The sequence below is a fragment of the Fukomys damarensis genome, unplaced genomic scaffold, assembly GCF_012274545.1.
Source record: "Fukomys damarensis isolate Sample0158 unplaced genomic scaffold, DMR_v1.0_HiC HiC_scaffold_35, whole genome shotgun sequence".
NCBI classification, from domain to species: Eukaryota; Metazoa; Chordata; class Mammalia; order Rodentia; family Bathyergidae; genus Fukomys; species Fukomys damarensis.
This window is the reverse complement of record NW_022900947.1, coordinates 46994744-47015886: the sequence shown is the minus strand read 5'-3', so window position 1 is coordinate 47015886 and position 21143 is coordinate 46994744. Positions and strand designations below refer to the sequence as shown.

General features: G+C 33.5%; 1 protein-coding gene and 1 long non-coding RNA gene across 10 annotated transcripts in view; one reads left to right on the top strand and one right to left on the bottom strand.

Annotated features, from left to right (window-relative positions):
• The window catches only part of Adgrl3 (adhesion G protein-coupled receptor L3), an 811341-nt gene that overhangs the window by 610450 nt on the left and 179748 nt on the right, over positions 1-21143 (bottom strand). The gene's annotated exons all lie outside the window — the stretch shown is intronic.
• On the top strand, positions 2972-10288 carry LOC117284240. Of its 3 annotated transcripts, XR_004515323.1 has the most exons (5): positions 2972-3298; positions 3625-3683; positions 5673-5720; positions 8250-8324; positions 10029-10288. It is a non-coding gene; the product is annotated as an uncharacterized LOC117284240 (long non-coding RNA). The 3 variants fall into 3 exon arrangements; XR_004515324.1 differs by lacking the exon at positions 3625-3683 and having other exon boundaries at positions 10029-10284; XR_004515325.1 differs by lacking the exons at positions 3625-3683; positions 5673-5720 and having other exon boundaries at positions 2975-3298; positions 10029-10279.

Genomic DNA, 21143 nt, shown 5'->3' with positions numbered 1-21143 from the left:
TATATATATATATATATATATATACCAAAATTACTATGCCCTGTTTTTAAGACCAAGCACTCCCAATAAAAATGACTTCTATCATTATTCTGAACCCTAAAAATGAAAAACCAAATTATGTATTTTATAAGAAACTAACTGAAAAACTACTTCATTTATTCATTCATTCACTCACTCATTTCTTCGTACTGGGGGTCGAACTCAGGACCTTGTGCTTGCGAAGCAGGCGGTGGAACCACTGAGCTAAATCGCTGGCCCTTAAGAAATAAATATTTCCAATTCCAGCTCTCCACTTCAAAATAATTAATATATATTTAGTACTAGAGCTTCCAATTAACACACAGGAGCCAAAGTATCTTATATTAGGGAATATGTACTATTGCAGACTTTCTGAAACTTAATGGAGTTTAACCAGACGCGGATACAAACCAGAGGGAGGGAGGAGCCTGTTGTTATTATATCCATTTCTCCAGGAAAGGTAGAATCCTTGTTCCCATTTTAAGGTCATGCTTTCTGACCCTTAAGAATTATGTGTGGAAGATTGTTAACTTCTGAGATCAGTTTCAGACTTGTCTCATTCTTCCAGAGTTAACTTAAAGTCATAAATGTGCGCTTTAATTTAATAACAGAAATAGGCCTTTTTAGACATAAACATTCACAATAATCACAGGTAAACTGCACACAACTGCCAAATATGTGTGAATTTGGTAAATTAGCCTCAAACCAGGCAGATCCAACCACCAACTTCATACCTTATTCTAAGTTATCAAGACTCATGACAAGGGAAAGAATAAAAGAAGAAAATGAAAAGAGAAATATACAATAGTTTTAAAAAGAAAATCTGAAGTCATTTCTTAACACATTTAACATTAAATTATGAAGAAATAAAGGGTGAAGAATGTTTTCTATTGAATATATACAGATGTCAAATGAATTAGACTGATCACTAAAAAGCAAGTATTCTCAGTTACAGAAAGTGTAAGGCAATCAAACTAAAATGAAGATAATGTGAATTTAGAAACATGATGGCACAAGGTATGAATCAATCACATGCAGGCATCTTACTAAAACAGATATTTTCTTCCTAAAATCGGAGAACACAGCAGTATCTAGAAATGTTCTCAGTAAAATTACAAAATCTGTTTCAAGGAAAAAGATGTAGACATATTTTGTTTTCTGTTCCTCAAGCTAGGTAAAATTAACAACCTTGGAAGATATACATCAAATAAATGGAAGACTGAAAGATGGATAGAACAAAAGCATATGGGTTAGGGATTTGAAATTTAAGGGACAATGTGGTACTGGATTTCCTGGGTTTTCTTTTTGTCTCATGTTTTCAGATGAGGAGCAGAAGACCTTGGGTTACCTGAAAACACCAATACATAAAAAAAAAAAAAAAAGAACCAAACTAAAGCAAGCTCTCTTGAGCCAAAGAACCAGGGAAGGGCCAGTATATTAATGCAGAAAACATTTAGACACCATTCTACTCTAGGCAATCACTTGAGACCTCTAGAACTAGCCCCACCCTTGCTGGCCAAGAGCCTAAAGTTCCACCTTCAATATGTTACACCAAGTCACCCCATTATCTGCCCTCAGAATAGTGGTTTCAGTGAAGGTCATGTGGGGTGAACCAGGAACACCTCAATTTAAGATAAAGAGAATATCAATGGATGTCTATGCCAAGATGCCTGGGAAGTCGCCTGTTATAATTATCTGACAGAAACTTTAGAGTAACCATTCTAAATATGTTTCAAAGAGCAATTAAAAAACACATGAACCATTGTTTTAGTAAAGAAATCAGAATTTTCAGAAATCAGAATTTTCAGCAAAGAAATATTAAGACATATATTCCCCCTCTAAAGTAGTGGAGTCACATGTCCACACAGCACTCTGAGAACACTCAATGCTCACCCCTTTCACAGGGCTTACCCCAGTTAACTAACATTGGTAGTGCACAGTAACTCAGACCAAACAACAACCTTTCCGAGACAAAAAAAAAAAAAAAGCCAAGTCCACTTAGTTGGAGGGCTGAGACACAGAATTCAAAACTTGTTTCATATTTGTTAACAAGAATGGATGAGGGTTAACATATTCTTAAATTTAAATCTAAACAAGAAGAATCTTAAAAATGTGATGGATTCTTATCTTGAAATGGACTGATAGTATTGTCTGAAATTTTTAAGTGGTTTTTTTTTCGGTAATATTACTTCTAAATTTATTTGGAAAATTTCTGAAATACGCAAATATTTCCAGACAGTCAGTAAATAAAATATAAGCAGTCCTTTCAGGAACTCTGCTTACGATGTGCTTGAAAGTTCTGACAGCTCATGAATGTGGAGAAAACAGAATTTCATGTAAAAGGTAGAAGGAACCGCTACTCTTTCTGACAAAAGATAAAGAAGGAAAGAGCCATTAGCCTAAAGTGTATGCAAAGCCAAGTACATGTCCTTAAAAATTCAAATTTAGAGAGGGGTTCTCAGAGGTATTAACACAGGTCTTCTCACATTATAAATAACCAGTTATTCATATATTAAGGAAATAAAAATTTGGCTAACTATGTATGCTCCGATCCAACATAATCTCCACGGAGGAAGCAGGAATGACAAATTATCACTGCCGGCATCAACGATCTCCTGATATGTGCAACAGGAAAGCACTATATAACTTCTGTGGTATTTGATCCAACATAATCTCCACGGAGGAAGCAGGAATGACAAATTATCATTGCCGGCATCAACGATCTCCTGATATGTGCAACAGGAAAGCACTATATAACTTCTGTGGTATTTCTGCATTTCTGCATTTCCAAAAATGAAAATTGTAATGTGAATTTCATCATGAGAAAACTGAAAGGGGAAAAAAAACATTCAGGGACCGTCTATAAAACAATCACCCTGTATTCTTCATAAATATCACCATCATGGAACACAGACAAAAACTGACAAATTAGTTCAGAATGAAAGAGGTGACATCATAGAGCATGCGCAGGAGGACTGAGGTCTTACTTCACACAGGCCGAAATCTGGTACCTCCAGGGGTCAGGCTCCCTGAGTCTCCTCTGGTAACTCCTGCTCCCACCTGGCAGCCCACTGCATCCCACCACAGCCACACCAGCAGCTGTGCCCCTGAGAAAACACCTGAGCCAAGGTACGAAGAAGACCCAGACTGGGAGGACACCTGGCAGCAGTTTCTGAGCAGGACAAGAAACTGATTTGCTGACTGCAGGAGAGTAAACTCGGCAGGCCCACTGCAAGGGTTCATGACTCAATCCTGATCGAGTTAAAGAGATCAGGGCCAGGTAAAAAGAAGTCACTTGGAGCTCACTTCCCACTGTGGGTAGGGTCGGGGGGCCCATGCAGAGGAGAAAGTGAGTTCCCTGACAAGGCTCACAGTATCATGCTCACGCTGTGTTCTGAAATTACAGAGCTAGTCTTGTTTATAGATAAAATAGGAGTACTGAGACACATTACTTTCCTAATTTTGATGAAGTGATGCTTACAAATTTTTCAAGTTTTAAAAACACGAGCTAAAAAACACTTTGCCTAAATTATTTTAAAATGAAGAATAAATGTAAGTACAAATAACTTCTAGAATTTTAATTTTTCCTGAACTTACAATTGCCAGAATTCTGATTTGAGCAGCTGTTTATGAATTTTGATTCAAAGGAGATTTCAAACATAAAGGTAAGGGCTCAGATGAATTATTGCAAAAAATTAATATAGCACATCCATCTTCACAGACAAAATGTAACTATAGTATCTATCCTAAAGTTCCCATTGTGTTATCACTTAATTAAGCTCCAGGTTGAATTTCAGTTCCCAAACACTCGAATTTAAACAGTGCACATAAAATATACAGAAAGCACTTCGTTAAATGACACAGCAGAAAGCATTCTTTGGAAATAACCTGATGGAACAAATCACTGTTGATTTTTTTTCTATTTTTTTATTTTTTTGTTGATTTTATTTTAATATAAATCATGATATTTCCTAATTCAAATTTTGATTTTTGAACAGCTTGCATCATACTTTTTTAAAATTTTGCCTAAACAGAGTGAAAAATAAAGAGATGTCTTTGAGTGTAACTAAAACACTTTGACTACTACACAAATAGGATTTCTGGACACATTTCCTTTGTATAGTTCATATGAAATAGTACTTTGGATTATGAATAAATTAGGAATATCCTAACAGCTTAAAAAGCAAATGTGTCATTCTGGATAAACATGAAAAAGAAAAGCTTATGATGACAGGGATATTAAAATCTTAGTATTTTTCAAAAAATGGGACTTTGTATGATCTCTAAGCATAACTTCACTTTATTTAAAATATAATTGGAAAAGCAAACTAATAAACTAGGCAGATACAGTTTTAGACAGAATAGCCAACATCATAATTCCACAGCCAGAATGACTGTTCTTAATGACATGTTGAGTCAAGATGACAGAATTAATATGAAAATTTCATTATTTAGACATCAAAGTCAATAACTTTAGGCTAAAGAATCAACAGCTTTCTAAATTACTAATATTCATTTGAAATTAATCTATAAGAATAATATCAGTGCTCTCATAAATAAGTTTAACAGCATGCTAGACTTAGCAAGAAGCAATAAAAATACACTGGCATTGTACCAACTAAGTTATTTTCTCATTGTATTGCTATCACTTAATTCAGATTTGAATCTAAATATAAAAGCACACATATCAGTATCTGATTTTAAGATACATCATTTGTACTATTATAAATAAAAATTGTTTAAAATTTTAATTTCCAATGATCAGTATCAATGGTCAGTATCAATGATTTTAAGCTAAAAAATATTGTTTAAAATTTTAATTTTGAATTTAAATGCTCATTAGGAACATTTTTATAAGCCTTAAGAGAGAAAAACATGCTATAGTTCAAAACCATTCCCTCATATCAATAAAAGCTGGAAAAGGGAGTTGAGGTTTCTGGTAATTCATTCTCATTCAAAGAATAACCAAATTTATCTCTGTACACTGCAAAATAAGGTAGTGGGAGCCGAGGACTGGGTGACAGCTAATACACTGTGAAGGGCAAATGTTCAGGAGAGGGTCAGCGGTGGACAGCTCCTCACTGACCACCTGGGACCAAACTGGAGAGGTAAGGTCTAAGCCAATAAATCTCAAAATTCAGAATTCATTGGAGGTAAAGAAAGAGTAGGAAAAGAGTTAAAAAAAAAAAACCTGCATACAGAAGAGTATAATGGTTAGTTTAATAAATCTTTGAAAACAACTTTTGCAGTATGTTATATTTTGGAGAAAGATTTTTTGAGATTCATACATCTATCTAATAAATAATACTAGGTTTATTAACATGTTTTTCTATTTTCCTTTTCTTCTCTTCCTAACCCAACCATCCCTGTCTTCTGGTTCCAGAAATGACGTAATATAGAATCACCAACCTAAGATGGCTATTTTTCCAGATACTTTCCTCATAAAACCAGTCTACAGAATGTTTGTCATAGGAAACTAATTTATAATTTTGAGTTCATGATTTACAAAGGATCCTTTCATTTACTTCTTCAGTCACATGTTTGTCTATTCTCTAATGAATTCACTCACTCGTTTATAAACTACACATATTTATACTTGAGAATGTAAGACAAATGCATTTCAATCTCTATTGCTTTTTTTCCAATCCTTCAAGTTGCTCTACAGTGATGACAGAGAAAGTACTGTTATGAAGATTTGGAAGGTAAAACAGGATGCAATGTAAACTAAAAACTGGCTCACAATTTGCTGTTTTCTTTTCTTGCGGACATCTCTAAGATATCATCAAGATGTCATGAGAAAAACCATGCAAAACAAGGACCTAGAAATTTGAAGCTTCTTATAAATTAGGAAAGAAACTCAGGGATTAACTATTATACTAATTATACTGCACTTTCAGATATCATTCAAATCTTGAAGAGAGGAGACTATTTTCTCATTGTGGATTTCCAAAACAGAGAAAACGTCAAAAATAAGGATATCTACTTTTGCAGTATGAAAGCTAGTCATTTTTAAGTACATTAATATTGTTTTTTAATGAAACTTGTTCCATGTGGCTCCAATCTTAGCTTCAAATTAGAAAAAAAAAGTACCTCAAATTGTCTCTATTACTAGCTCTTCAAAATTATATTAAACCCTTGTAACATTTCATTGTATTAGAATTAGGCATTGAATGTAAAATGTATCACTGAAACCAAGGTACAAGACTTTCACTGAATAAATAGTATAATCATTTTCCTTCCTTAGAATGCCACAGGAATTCAATAAAGGCCATAAAATAAGAGTTCAGTAATTATAATACTATTTTATTTTGTTATTTTTAACCTTAGTTGAAACATAAAAACCTTATACTCTCTTTTATAACATTTGGTTCCATGGAATGATTTGTGGCATGCGGCATACTACTACTAGCAAAAGGAAATACCAATGACATCATTTAGCCGTTAAAGGAGATAAGCTCACCTATTAAAGAACAATACTAGCAGTGTTTTATGGTTTCACTAATCTGGCTTATTGAATAAGTGTTGCAGAATATTTTTTAGCGAACACAGTGAAAATGATTCAAACCACTCTTAACTCTCTAAATATGAATGTATGATGATTCAAATGTTTAATAAACCCAAAGATTTATTAGCCACATTACATATTGTTATATTTTGACAAATAGGAAAAAAGTGAAATTAAAAATGATACTGGGGAGGGGAGGAGGGGGTGAAGGGAGGGCAGAGGTAAGGGGAAAAAATGAGAATCAAGACTTGCCATGTAGAGGTACATGATCCCAACAATGAATGTAACTGTACTGTATCCCTAAAATGTACCAATAAACTCAATTAAAGCTGAAAAAAAAATAAATATGTTTCTTGTATACTGCAAAAAAAAAAAAGATATGATCTGGAAATGACACAGCACCATATTTTTTTATAAAATATGCACCATCAGCACAAAGACAGCAAAAACAATTTTAAATTCAGCATAAAACAATCTGCATGTTAACCAAGGAAATACAGATTGATAAAATATTGTCATCCATTTCCCTCAATAGGATACATCATCTATTAGGTATATTGATAACTCATACAAGTAACAAGTACTCTCCCATTATATATTAAAAGAATTAAAAATGATCTATGAAATTTAACTACTCAAATTATTCTTATGGGCAGGATAAAAGCTATACTAGAAACTAGAGAAAAATTAATAATGTGCATGTAGCATGTTGGTCTTAAGTTAGAACACAGCTTGGCTCCTTCATAAGTTAGCTCAATAAATTTCCACAAACTTTGTTTCCTCATTTTTCTCACCTATCATGGGAGAAGCAAAGATTCTGTTCTCACAAAGTTGATGTGAAGGTTAAACAAGATAATTTATATGCAAATAGCAGGTGTCCAGAGCATCCTCAGTGTTAACTTTTTTATTATGAATGTTTTACCCTTTCAATGAATAACTGTACAAACTGCTTGAGGTTTGTTTATTCCTGGAAATATCTTTAACTTCTTATCAAATACACTTGGCTGAACTAAATACAATATAATATGTAACCATAAGTCACATCCGGCAAAAAGCATATCTGGTAGGCTTAGGATCCTAGTCACAGCCAGATGTTGGATTATACAAAACAAAATGCATTCTTTTTCTGCTGTGGCTGACCACTAAACTGAGTAATGTTAATTATCAGAAGGCTTAGCATTTAAGCAATGTGAAAAACATGTTTTGAATTTTATACAAAGAAGCTTCTCAACACAAGAATTTGGTAAAACTAGGGTCAGAATCTGATTCCAAATTATACTTTATGTCTCTCAGTTTAAACAATTTATACTTCAAAGGATTAACCTTCCATGTATATAATATATACATATGTATTATGTATTATATTTTGTATTTCTGTCTCATGACTATATTAGGATCCAAATCAAAGAGAATGTGTGAAAACAGTTTAAAATATATATATAAAATCTCTGAGCTACCTAGACCACAACAAACACAGTTACAATTCCGTGCTGAGTTTACCTAGAATACTTCTCACAGAAATATGTTCTTTTATAAGAAATGTACATAGTTTCAGTAATGTTGATTACAATTGAATATTATTTCTTAACACCAATTGAAAAGTTACATCAAAGCCACTACAGGTTTGTCTTTCTACTTAATCATTTATTCAATGTAAAATCATGATCCATTATACTCTGGAATTGTTTTATTTATTTTTTTTTATTTCTCCTCAATGAACAAGCAGCCTTGGCTCCAGACTGTTGGCACCTAGGACTCACATAAGAGTCTCTCCTCAGTTAATTCATCCCTCTTCATGCAGGTAGGTAAATATTACTAAAAAGTTCTTAGATCAAGTCTAGAAAAGGGTTTAGTAAAGACTTCTAATCAAATGTCCAGCAGAAGCATGCTCGTCCCTGTTTGAGGACTTCTCAGTCTCAGTTGCCTGTCCTTATTCTATCATATTATGTGATATTCTCACATGTATCTTAGATCATAATACAGGGACACCTGCAACACAGTAGAATTATAAAAAGACAAAAAGGCTTTCTATTTGAGTCATTAATTATTAATGTGATAACTTTTGCCTTGATAATTGAAAACTTTTTTTCTTTTGACTGGTATTAGTAGACACCTTCTGCAAAGGACCAAAATGAATGTGGCATTGATTCAGATTAAACTACTTAATGTATTAAGGTTTTTGCAATGCAGAGTGGTGATAAAACATGGTGCATTGAAAGACTGTTGCACTCACTGGCAGAAGCATTGAGAGGTATCCTCTATAACAATAAACTAAATATTAAAACCAGGACAACAAAGTGTCAAATGGCCTGACTATGTATTTTTCTTCAGGGAAACTGCTTTAAATTCAACTGAATAAGTTTCATAGACCACAGATTTACTCTTGTATTCTTGTAGACCAAAAGGTGAGCTGCAATGGGAAAATAGCAAGATACTATTACTCTTCATACTGGAAAACATGAACAAGGTTTTTTACATGAGCTGTTTTTCTTCTCTAGATCATGCATCACTACTGCCTGGGGAGACCCCCTGTAAACCCACCAGGCTGTTAGCTTTCAGTGCTACGCATTACATATATATTCTTTACTCAAAACGCTATTCTTTTCCATCAGAGAAGTTGCTTCACCTCACAATTATGTATTTATTAGGAAAACTGAGTAATATGGTCTTTCGATTGGTATAAATACCCTATCAGAAACTTGTTTATTATTGCAAGCTCTACTTTACAGAGACTGACACAGGATGAATTAAGTCTCCATAAAATATACTTACTGAAGCCCTAATCCACAATATGACTGTATTGAAGTTGGAGCTTCTATGGAAGACATTTCGGTTCAATGAGGTCATAAAGTTTATTAGGAAAACTCGCATCTCCTCTCTACACTAATATTCCTCTCAGTACTTCTGGTCACCAAATGTGTGAGAGTTTTTCTTACACACTAGTTCTCCATATCTCCCAGGTAACAAGCAGTCCCATACTTCAGTTCAATTCCAACCCCATCTGTCTGAGTTTAGCACAAGCCCCACAAGATAAGGGCTCAACCACACAAATCCCTTCCCACCCACCAGGAGAGGAGAAACAGAGCTTCAGTGCCCTCTCCAGGCCTATTTCCCTCCCTGGTGCTCTATCTGGCTACGAAACCCAAAGGGCTCTAAAGATAGTCCTTTGGATTTTGATGGAGTTTTTATGACATAAGCATGATTGATTAAACCATTGGCCACTGGCAATTAAGATGATCTCCTAACCCTCCTTCCAGGTTAGAAGGTGACTGAATTCTCCCACCCTCTAATTACATAGTTGGTTCCCCTTGCCACCAGATCAAATGTGAGGCCATTCGGAGCAAAACAAAAGCTGAGTTATATGCTTATAGCCTGAGAGACTCCAAAGGTTTTGGAAGCAGTGCATCAGGAAAATTCACTTATTAGTTCCGAGATTCCAATGGTTTAGATGTTGTGTAGGAGGACACCATGGCAGAGACTAATTGCATACTTATTGTCTCACAAGGCTGAAGCCCTTATAGGATGAACAGTGTTTAACAAGACACACCAGAGAGCTCTCAAAACCTGTGTGCACCAGGCTGTGTGAGTACAGAGCAGGAAGATATGCCAAGAAGAGAGCCTTGATGAGGGACTTCTAGTCTGTACAGTTGTGACAAAATAAATCCTCCCATTTAAGCCTCCAAGTTACAGTGGCCTAAGCAGATTAATACCATATGTAGGTAAAGATTCGTTTGACAATTTAATAGATTGAATAAATAAAGATGAAAAGACCTTGAATTCATGTTTTGTTTTGTTTTGTTTTTTAAGAAAAAGGAATAGCACTGAATGTAACTTCCTGGAATCTACCAGCCTTTGTTCACAGCACTGAAGGAATGATGTGACTTTTCTAACAAATGAGTGAGAGAAGGGGCAATGACACACCCAGCTGCTCTCCTTTCCTCTCCCATATTTAGGCACTGTTATGGTTTATTCCTAGATGTCCCCATAAAGCCTCACGCACACACAGGTAGGGATTTGGCGGGCAGGGGACTGGATCACAGCAGTGTGATACTCAGCAGTGGATTAGTTCCCTGATGGGTTTATAGCCAAATGTGATGTTGGAAGGCAAAGCCTGCTTGGAGGAGGTGGTCACTGGTGGAGTGGTATGGAAGGGTCAGTCTCCTTCCCTCCTCCCTGGATCAGTCTTCACTTCCTTCTGCCATCCCATGAGCTGTTTCTGCCATGATCCTCCTCCTTGTCACCCTGCTTTGGAGCCAGTTGGCCATGATCCGAAAGCTCTACAAACTGTGAGCCAAGTGAACTTTTCCTCATTTAAGTTATGGGTGTTAGGTATTCTCTCTCAGGAATGAGAAAGTGACAAAGATGCACCCAAACACCCAAAGGAAACAAAATTTTAATTTTTAGTACTGTTAATTTTAGTAGGGTTAATTTTTAGTAGTGTCACTCTATCTAGGGAGCCATGCATATATCCTAGCATGGCTGACACTGCCTCGTCTCGGGATGTGACACAGGAGCCCACTGTAGCCATGTGTACCAACTACATTTTGCAATCACCTTACTCATAGCTAGATCTCATCAACGGAAAATCCTCAACTCAATTAAAATTCATACACAGGAAAGTGTGTTACATAGTGGACCCAAGTAGATAATACTGCAACTATTTCAAAGTGGAATGGAATATCAGATATTCAGATGTTCGGGGAAAAATTGTTTAAATATTTCAAAGCATGGGATTTGATAACTAGATTTTGTCATGCAAGTAAATTATGCAAAAATGATATATAAATAAACAATCATTACCTCAAGAAAGAAAGCTGACCCTTTCAAAAGGTTAATGGAAAAAAGGTTAATAGTCTGTTACATAATATTAAAGACTGACACATTTGAATTCAACCACACATCAGTATTCATAGAAAAGAATTGAATTCCCATTACGTGATATGCGTATACTCTAGCTTTTTGAAATATATCATTAGAAATATTAGTCTGATATTTTTACATTTACAGATAAAATATATATCCTTTAGTTTATTTCCAACAAAACTATCATACAGCATGTGCTTCTTAGTAGATAAATTTAGATAAAAGATGAAATTTAGCAAAATGAAACCATACTTGTTGCTCAATAAAGCACTACTTCAACACAAGAGAATTCCTTATTTGAGTAGGTATCTTTTGTTTCATAAGGCAAACATTTCTCAGTCGTGCTGGTATACATATTTACCTGTACGAAACATAAAACTTTCCACTAAATATCCCATTTTACCTAAAGTGAAACAAAAAAGGTAACAATGATTTAATGATTATTATTATCCCCTTCCTGACTAGAAATTTTTAAAGGACAATTATGCACCAAACGCACTGCATCTCTAGTGACCAAAGACAGCTACTGCAACTATTTTCACTGAAACAATCCTTTCACAAATTTAGTGTTTTATATATTCTGAATTAAACAGTCTCATTTAAGGCTTAGGACTTCTTTCACATTGATAATAAAAACTCACTTAATAAGACATTAAATAGGACCTTAAACCTAAGTGAAAAGGTAGGAAAATAGAAGTATTATAATTGTTTCCAGCAACTTTTAAAAATTTGTTTTCAGTGAGAGCAAAAAGTCTTTCTTCCACATGAATGTCACAAGCTCCCAAGGTCAGAACCAGAGGTTACTTTAGAAAAAAAAAATGTTTAACAAAAAAAAACTAGAAAAACAATCATTTAAAATATAATGAAAACAGCACATTCACAGAATTATAAGAATGCTCAGTGTACGACAAAAAGACATGATATACCATTAAGCAAATGTAATTAAGGACAAGGGAACTGTATCCCCCCCACACACACACACTTTTGGGTAACTTTAGCTGCACATATGGAGCATTTTGTTTCACTTCTGGTTTACTTTCTTTTAATCAGAGACCCCCACTGTAATGCCTTCACACAGGGCTCAGTGTTGTGGTTACCATGGAAACCATAATTCTGAATGTCCTAACTTGTGCGATTAAAATTTTAACACAAAGTAACATTGATAGTCTCCCCCATTTCCACTACCACCAATATACAATTCTAATTAGGAGCACAATGACTGGTTTGGAAGGCACAAAGAGCTGCGGCCACCCCAGCATGAACTGCCAGTTATTCACAAGGTGTCTCAGAAACAATATATAGTGATGGTTCTCTGTTATAAAACGCCTGCTTTAAACACAGCAATTAATTCTAGTTGACTGTCTCTTCACCCCTGGAAAGTAAGAATATCATTTTGCTTTTTTTATATACTGTATAAGATTTTTGTCAATTGTAATTCTTTTTATCACATGCCTTTTCAACTAGAGTAAAAGTCTGATATAATGATCTAATATACTAAGGTAATAAATGAAACTATACAACCACTTATGATAATTATAGTCACTTCTAATAATTATACTGTCCTCTGCAACATGAAATTAACCCTTCCAGAAATGATAATAGTAGTAGTAGCAGTAGTAATAATAATAATAATAATAATAATAATAACAATAATAATAATAATGGCATGACATAAGCTAAGGGACTTAAAATGAATTTTAAAAACTGAACTGTATTTTTCCCATTTTCTTCCTTTATTGATGAGCACTATCCCAGGGACTCATAAACTCTCAGGACTGCATTAAGGAAATACATTCCTCCTTGATGATTATTTTGACTTGCTGAAAAAATGACCATGCATTATCTCAGAGGCCTTCCTGCCCTGATCTTCTGGTTAGATACTCATTGCCTCTGCTTTAAACACAAATTTATTGCATTAGTCAACACATTTTAAATTTGGAAATTAGGGTCATTCTGATGGCTTCTTGTTCACCTTATCATATATAAGAATGAACATGACGACATTCCTCCCCACTCCTGAAATGCCAAAGAAATAGTTTAAGTGTAAAGAGAAAGAGAGAAGATTATCAGTATTAAACAGTTACGGTCAGGAGAGCACCTCAGTGTGTAAGTCCAACACTTTCCACTGTTAGAGTGAAAATTGAGCCCCATGGGGCTCACATGAAATCTTCAACACATTTGGTATTAGAATGAGTGCCAGTCATTTTTTATGTATATTGAGTATTATTAATCATTTAGTAAACAGCAGTGGTGTTCCTCTTACTGTTTGCTAACTTTTTTCTGCTTTTAATTACAAATTTAAACAAATTTTAATATTTGATACACAGCATTTGTAAAACAGACCTTAAAATGATGAAATAGGAATATAAATAATTATGTTCTGTATTACTGTCTGATTATATAATTCATAACATTTAAAATTGTATTTTACAGTCAAAATATACTGTATTTAAGATTAGATCTTTTGTAATAATAAAAATTTTAGAGTCAAAGCTAAAAAACAGCTAATTTGCTAATTTGCTAATTACTATTAGCTCCTACTGTGAACAATATTTTAAAAATCATCTGTATCCCTGAGAGTTTCACATGATTCATTAAAAAATTTTACATTTTAACTAAAGCTCTGAGTATTAACTGAAGTAGAAAAATTTTACTATCCACATCAGTTTGAACTTTAGATAAATAATAATTTCAATGATTTCTAAACCCACAATTTCCAGCTCCATATACTTTCTACTTACAAATACAGGATTGTCCTGTTGTATAAGGTCCATTCCAGACTTTTATTTCTAATTAGAATACATGAATAAATTCAACCTAGAGGAAGTTATGGTTTCCACTACAGTTAAAAAGAATGAAGATGGAAATAGGACTAGGTACATAGAGAGCAAAAATGAAGCATGGATGGTTAGGGAGACACAACTGCAGAAAGAGAAAAGATCCATGCAAAAGAAAGGATGACAATTAAAAAAGAGTATTCCTTTATTTCACATAACCTACATCTGGTCTAATCTGGTTGCCTAAATAAATATTTAATTCTGAAAGATCCTTTGGATATGTCAGATCTTTTTTCAGGAGTAAACCAATGAAGCAAAATATGGAAAAGCAAAAAAAAACAAAACAAAACAAAACAAAACACACACACAATGGTGCTCTATACCAGAGTACATAAATTAAATTAGATGATTAATCAGCAACAGAAGATGTCAAAAACTTGAATACCCAGAAAACATTGGGAGCCCAAAAAAAGGCAAAATGCAAAACATTACATTATAAGGTAATGTTGATAGCATCACCATTAATTATTTTTTAAGTTTGTAATTAATAGCAGAAAAAAATAGTTAACAAATAGCAAGAGAAACACCACTATCCAACTTTGGCTGAAGATTTTAATATAAAAACCTTTCCCACGCTTTAAATGTTAACACACACAAGAAAAAAGATATTGTAACTCATGTCAGTTGGAAAAAAAATATATCATTCAAGGTAGACTGTAGGGCCATATATTGTCGATACATTTACAAAGACTATTTTCATCCCAGGATGAAGGACCTACTAAACGGATTTTTTCTTTTTCTTTTTCTTTTTTTTTTTTTTTCTCTCATTGAGTTTTTTGGTACATTTTAGGTATGCAATACAGTTACATTCATCATGGGGATCTTGTACCTTTACATGACAGGTCTTGGTTCTCATTTTTTCTCCATACCCCTGCCCTCCCTTCATACCTTTTTACCCTCCCCATTTACAAACATTCTATTTCCATTTTTTCATTTTCTCATATTTTTCCCTTATTACCTTTCCCCTACCTTTCACCCACTTTCTCTACACCTTTAGCCCTTTTCTTCCTATTTCACACTGTCAATTATCTCATTAGTATCTTATGTACTATTAAAGTTTTTCACACCAGAAAAACTATTTGATATTTATACATGTGTGACTTATTTATTTCACTTAGGAGTATATCCTCAATATGTATCCATTTAGACAGATTTTTTTCTACCAAAATTCAAAGCTAAATCATCATATCACTTTCCATTTTGGAGTTCTAAGGCCGCTGTCCAATAAACTGCTTGTTCTAACATTTGACAATTTCTTATTCTTATTTCTTTGACACAGACACATTCTCAGCCCTGCAGTTTCAGTGAGATACTGTTCCGTGCTCTAGTTCTTTTTTTGTTGCTGTTTGTTTTTTATTTTTGGTACCAGGTATCATACTCTGGATCTTGTGCTTGCGAGGCAGGTGGCAGAACCACTGAGGAAAATCCCTGGCCCCATCTAGTTTTTGAGGTAAAGTGAACTGTATCAAAATTACTTTGCTTTGTTATGTCAACACTTGGAGTCTATTCTTCTGGGTGTGATAGAGACCTCAGAAATGATATGAAAAATAAAATAGTTCCCATCAGAAATTTCAACACAGCAATTGTCTATAAAGTCCAGCTTTACTTACCTGTCCAAAATACAGGACACCATGGTTCTCTGGTGACCACTTTTTACGTGCCCATCACAGTTTCTACAACTACATACCCACATAATCTTGGAAGTGAAATATAGAAGAAAATATTTTATATACACTTTACAATTTGTCTTTGAAGTCATAATTCCTACTAATAAGAAAGTTAAGATATCCCTGGGAGGCTTCAAAAGACTAATATCTTCAATTTGGGGGTAGGAGGATTAGCAACTCCTGTGGTTCTTTACATTTTTCCAAAGGCAGTGGGATTTATTTGTAGCACTTAGAAAATACAAGAAAAAAAAAGAGGATTAGTCTAAATCAGTATCTTTGGAAGGTTGGTGTTAACAGATGAGGTACAAAATAGGGGAAAGTGGGTGGGGAGACAGGTAACAATAAACTAGAAGCTGCTAGAAAAAGGCTTTCAATTTGCAACTCTGGAGAAATAAACAGGCTCTGAATTTCTCTGAAAATTTCATCAAGATCCCAGCAGGTCATGTGACTTCATATTTTCCCCTGACTTCTACATATTTGCCTATTTTCCTCTTGAAAATCTTCTTGACTGTTTGTTTTTAATGGTGGTCAAGACTTGGAAGAAGAGCACAGCATTTGTTCCATTTATCCTGTCCTTAGCTTCTTTTTCTGCAATGGCACTGCTGCCTAGTATGACTGCGAACTTCATTCAAAATTCAGAAACATATAGGGTAACAAGTGCAAAACTTTTAACAACATAAAGAGACAGGCTATCTTTTTGTGTAAGAAGAAAAAGTTGCTCATGCAGAAGTACCACATTTGGGCCAGGGGTTTAGCTCAGTGGCCAGCACCTGCCTTGCAAGCACAAGGTCCTGAGTTGGATCTCTGGTAAAAAAAAAATTTTAAAGACTTGTAGTAACTGTAAATGATAAAACATTTGAAATTTTCCATAAAGGTGTGCTTCTAGCAACTACATTAGCATTGCTACGCATTATTTTATAATGTTATTATACTAGAAAATTATTAAAATATAAAACTTCCCACTAAATAAAGTCTTATTCCTCTCAGTGAGAAAACCATAGAATCTTCCTAATAATAAATCTACTAGTATAATTCCTTCTACACTAAGATTGTATATCAATTCCATATCAATGTTTTGCAAATTACTTTACATAAAATTTGCTTTTTGTCATTGTATGAATTTCAAACCAGTTAAAGCATTTGGAGGTGTTTTACTTTATGACCTATTTAAAATATGCTAATCTTGGCTTTTTTAGATTAAAAATTTAATTTCTTGTGGTGTTTTGTCGAATGAATTGAATAACATATTAGAACCTTTACTTTTATCAAAGTTATTGCTTAAGATTAACAATGTAGTAGTGTTTCATACTCAGTTAGAAAGTATTCCAGCAGAAAGACAATGCCTCTGATATGAGTGCAGAATAAAGCAATTATTAGAAATGATCATATAAACTCTGTCCAGGTATGACTTTTCATATAGTAGGTAGAGAATAAAGACATTACCAGGTATTTTCTCTGCTTTACTCCTATAAGCAATTGTTTTTATAGGTGATATCACAGGAAATTGCGGCTTTAATGCTTACTGATACTGGTATAATGATACAAAGCATTCATTTACCTCAGATGTTACAGGCATCCTGAATAAAAATCAACGCTTAATTTTCAAAATATATCACCAAACTATCCCAAAACTGACAATTCAAAAGTACTGACAATACAGTGTACTTAATCACTGATGATGTTAAAATAAAATAAAATATGATCTATTGAAAGTTTCATTTGTGGAATATGTAGTAACATAAGAGGTTTCTTCATTTGTGGCTAAAAACACAAGCATAAGTATTTGCTTACAAAATACAGTTACTTCATTCAGTTTACAATGGTAAGTTTACATGATTATACATGTATTTCCACCATGTTTTACGAAAATCTAGCCTTTCATATTTTTGGCAACAAAGCCAACAAATAATTACCTGCTTCCATTACACTTGTAATGGCAATTTAGGAAGATATTCCCCAGGAATTAAATGTTGTAGATAAACATTCTAGCTAATTGCATTATTGTTCTCAGAACACTAAAGGCAGCAGTAGGCTAAATCAAATTTCTCTCTCTTTATTTTTTTTAAAGCAATTACATTCTCTTCTACTAACACATTAGAAATCAATACAAAAAATGCATATAGTATACATATAGGAGCAATATGAAGGCTCAAAACATGTATTTCAGTAAAATTTATATGTTTGAAAGATGAAAACGTTTGGTCCCTCAGGAACAAGTAAGTTCTACCAGTACATAGAGCCAAGGTTTGTGTGAAAGTGCAGTCCAGGAGTTCACTACGCAGCTTTCACTCAGTGCTGAGAACACTAGGATTTTTGATCAATTTATAGAATGCTGTAGCTTTCAATCTGGTCATCTCTGATAGGAATTTTTATCTGATCACTTTATTCCACCTTTAATGTACCTCTAATAATCCCAGGACACATTCATCATGAAATAACAATATCACAATACAACGATGGTTAAAGGGTCCTCTTACTGTTCCCTGAAATTTCATCCCAAGTTACTTTTCTCAATACTCTGTCATTCAGGAAAATGATATTCCCTCCACGACAACTATTCATTGTTCTTTACTAAGTAGAGAATTTTTGTGCCATGAACATTTCCTTAAAGTATCTATTCTCTATTCTTTACTGGGAGAATATTTTAAATATGTTACCAGTTCCTGAAGCCTCTCAATGAGAATTATTACTCTGTCTTCAAGTTTCTATTAAGAGCACCTGGCATCTTATCACAGAACTAGCTGAACGGTGCAGCCAGTGATACCTCTGGTTTTCTCCAAGTAAAGAAAATATTTTTTTATGACAGAGAATCTTACTCACATCAAACACTAATATACTGTGCACTAAATAATTTCTATAAATCAAAATTTAATGTTTAATCTTCACTAACTTTCAAAATTTATACTAACCTTACTATTTAAAATACACCACTTAATAAAGCAGTAGCTATTCTTTATTAAGCAAGTATAGCCAAAACTTACATTTTTAAATAGTTTCTTCTTCTTGTATGCAAATTTGAAAGTATTTTAAAGTGTTCTTTCATTGTGAAAAAAGGAAAATTTGATTTTTATGAAGTGCGTACTTCATAATTAAAGAGAACCACTTCTTAAATAAATTGACATTTAGAAATCTGAAAAATGTTTGAAAACATAATTCTTAATAAAAAGCCATATTAATTAACATATGGATACGAATTTCCATTTCCCTCATGTATTTAGCTCATCCACATCACATATAAGAGTTTTTCAGTGGAAATTTTGAGAAACAGAGAAACTGATAATTTAGACCAGTTAAGTCTTCCGGATTACTTAGATTTTTTTCAGGCATCAAAAATTTTTTTAAATTTATAAGTGTTTTATAAATCTTTAAAATATGCATATCCTTGACTTCTGCCAGAATATATTAAAAATCCACAAGCAAACTTTTCTTCACAATCACCCAATATATCCACACTACCAATATTTATCATAAAAATGGGAACTTAAAAAGAAATAAAATAGAAACAAACTGAGAAATGATTTAAAAAATCAATATATTGTGTACAATTACCATAAGAATTAGCAATCTCATCCCTGGGTATTTTCCCCAGACAGATGAAAACATGTAAATACACAGTCACAAACACAAAATGCACAAATATTATAACAACTTTTGTAGCAACAAAATTTTAAATAGCCCAACTGTTCTTCAATAGTTGAATGGATAAATGACTTATGGTACCTCTATACAGTGACATACAACTAAGCAATAAAAATGAATGAATTACTGGGCTAGGGATTTAGCTCAGTAGTCCCTTGCAAGCTCAAGATCCTGAGTTCAATCCCTGGTATTAAAAAAAAAAAAAAAAAAAAAAAAAAAGAATGAATCAATGATACATTTGAGGATTCACCAAGAATGAATCTCAAGTCATTATGGTAAGGGAATGCAATCAGTCACATAGGATCACCACATACAAGTATGATTATGAAGGTGTATCTGGAAGGAAATTTTAGATAATAATTTTTTTATTTTGGATTCTAGTTGTGGTGAATTAATTTTGAGCAGGTCGTAAATTTCATAGAATTTTACAAAGAAAATAATATAATTATAAGCACATATATAAAGATCATGGTTCTGGTTCTACACACACACACACACACACACACACATATATAAATGTGTGTGTGTATACACACACACAATTTGTTTACATTCATGAAACACAACATGCTTTAAAATGCATGTGCTCAATAAAAAAATAAACACAATCATTTCACTCCAAGAAAATAATCAATAACTAATAATACACTGTCTTTAGCTATGACCCAAATGACAATGTACAAATATTCAAAACTCAGAATATTTTCATTCCCTTCCAGAGGGCACTCCTAACCAGGCAGCAGTGTTTTCTGAGTCATCATGATACTCCTTCCAACTCTGTAGCTTACACGTACCAGCAGACACTTTAAGACCAATATTTAATCCAACATAAGAATCAGAACACAAGATGCTGCACTACCATTAGTTCAGAAAATAGGAATTAATGGAAATTAAAAATAGGAATTAGTGGAAAATTAGCATCATGAAGAATACTGAGTATGTCCCAATTTTAAAATGTAAAAAGCTAATAGCCACCTGGAAACAAATTTTAACAAAAAAAGTTAAGTGAAAAAGCTGTGGACAACAATTACTCAATAACTAGTTATGTTTTCATTAATTCTTGTAAAAACTCCATCGACAAGGGTTTTTATTTTTGTTTTAGTGGATCAAAAGCATTTTTGCTGTTTTGTGTATATTATCTTCACTGTTCACCAATACTGTGAAAAAAATAAACACAATCATTTCACTCCAAGAAAATAATCAATAACTAATAATACACTGTCTTTAGCTATGACCCAAATGACAATGTAGAAATATTCAAAACTCAGAATATTTTCATTCCCTTCCAGAGGGCACTCCTAACCAGGCAGCAGTGTTTTCTGAGTCATCATGATACTCCTTCCAACTCTGTAGCTTACACGTACCAGCAGACACTTTAAGACCAATATCTAATCCAACATAAGAATCAGAACACAAGATGCTGCACTACCATTAGTTCAGAAAATAGGAATTAATGGAAATTAAAAATAGGAATTAGTGGAAAATTAGCATCATGAAGAATACTGAGTATGTCCCAATTTTAAAATGTAAAAAGCTAATAGCCACTTGGAAACAAATTTTAACAAAAAAAGTTAAGTGAAAAAGCTGTGGACAACAATTACTCAATAACTAGTT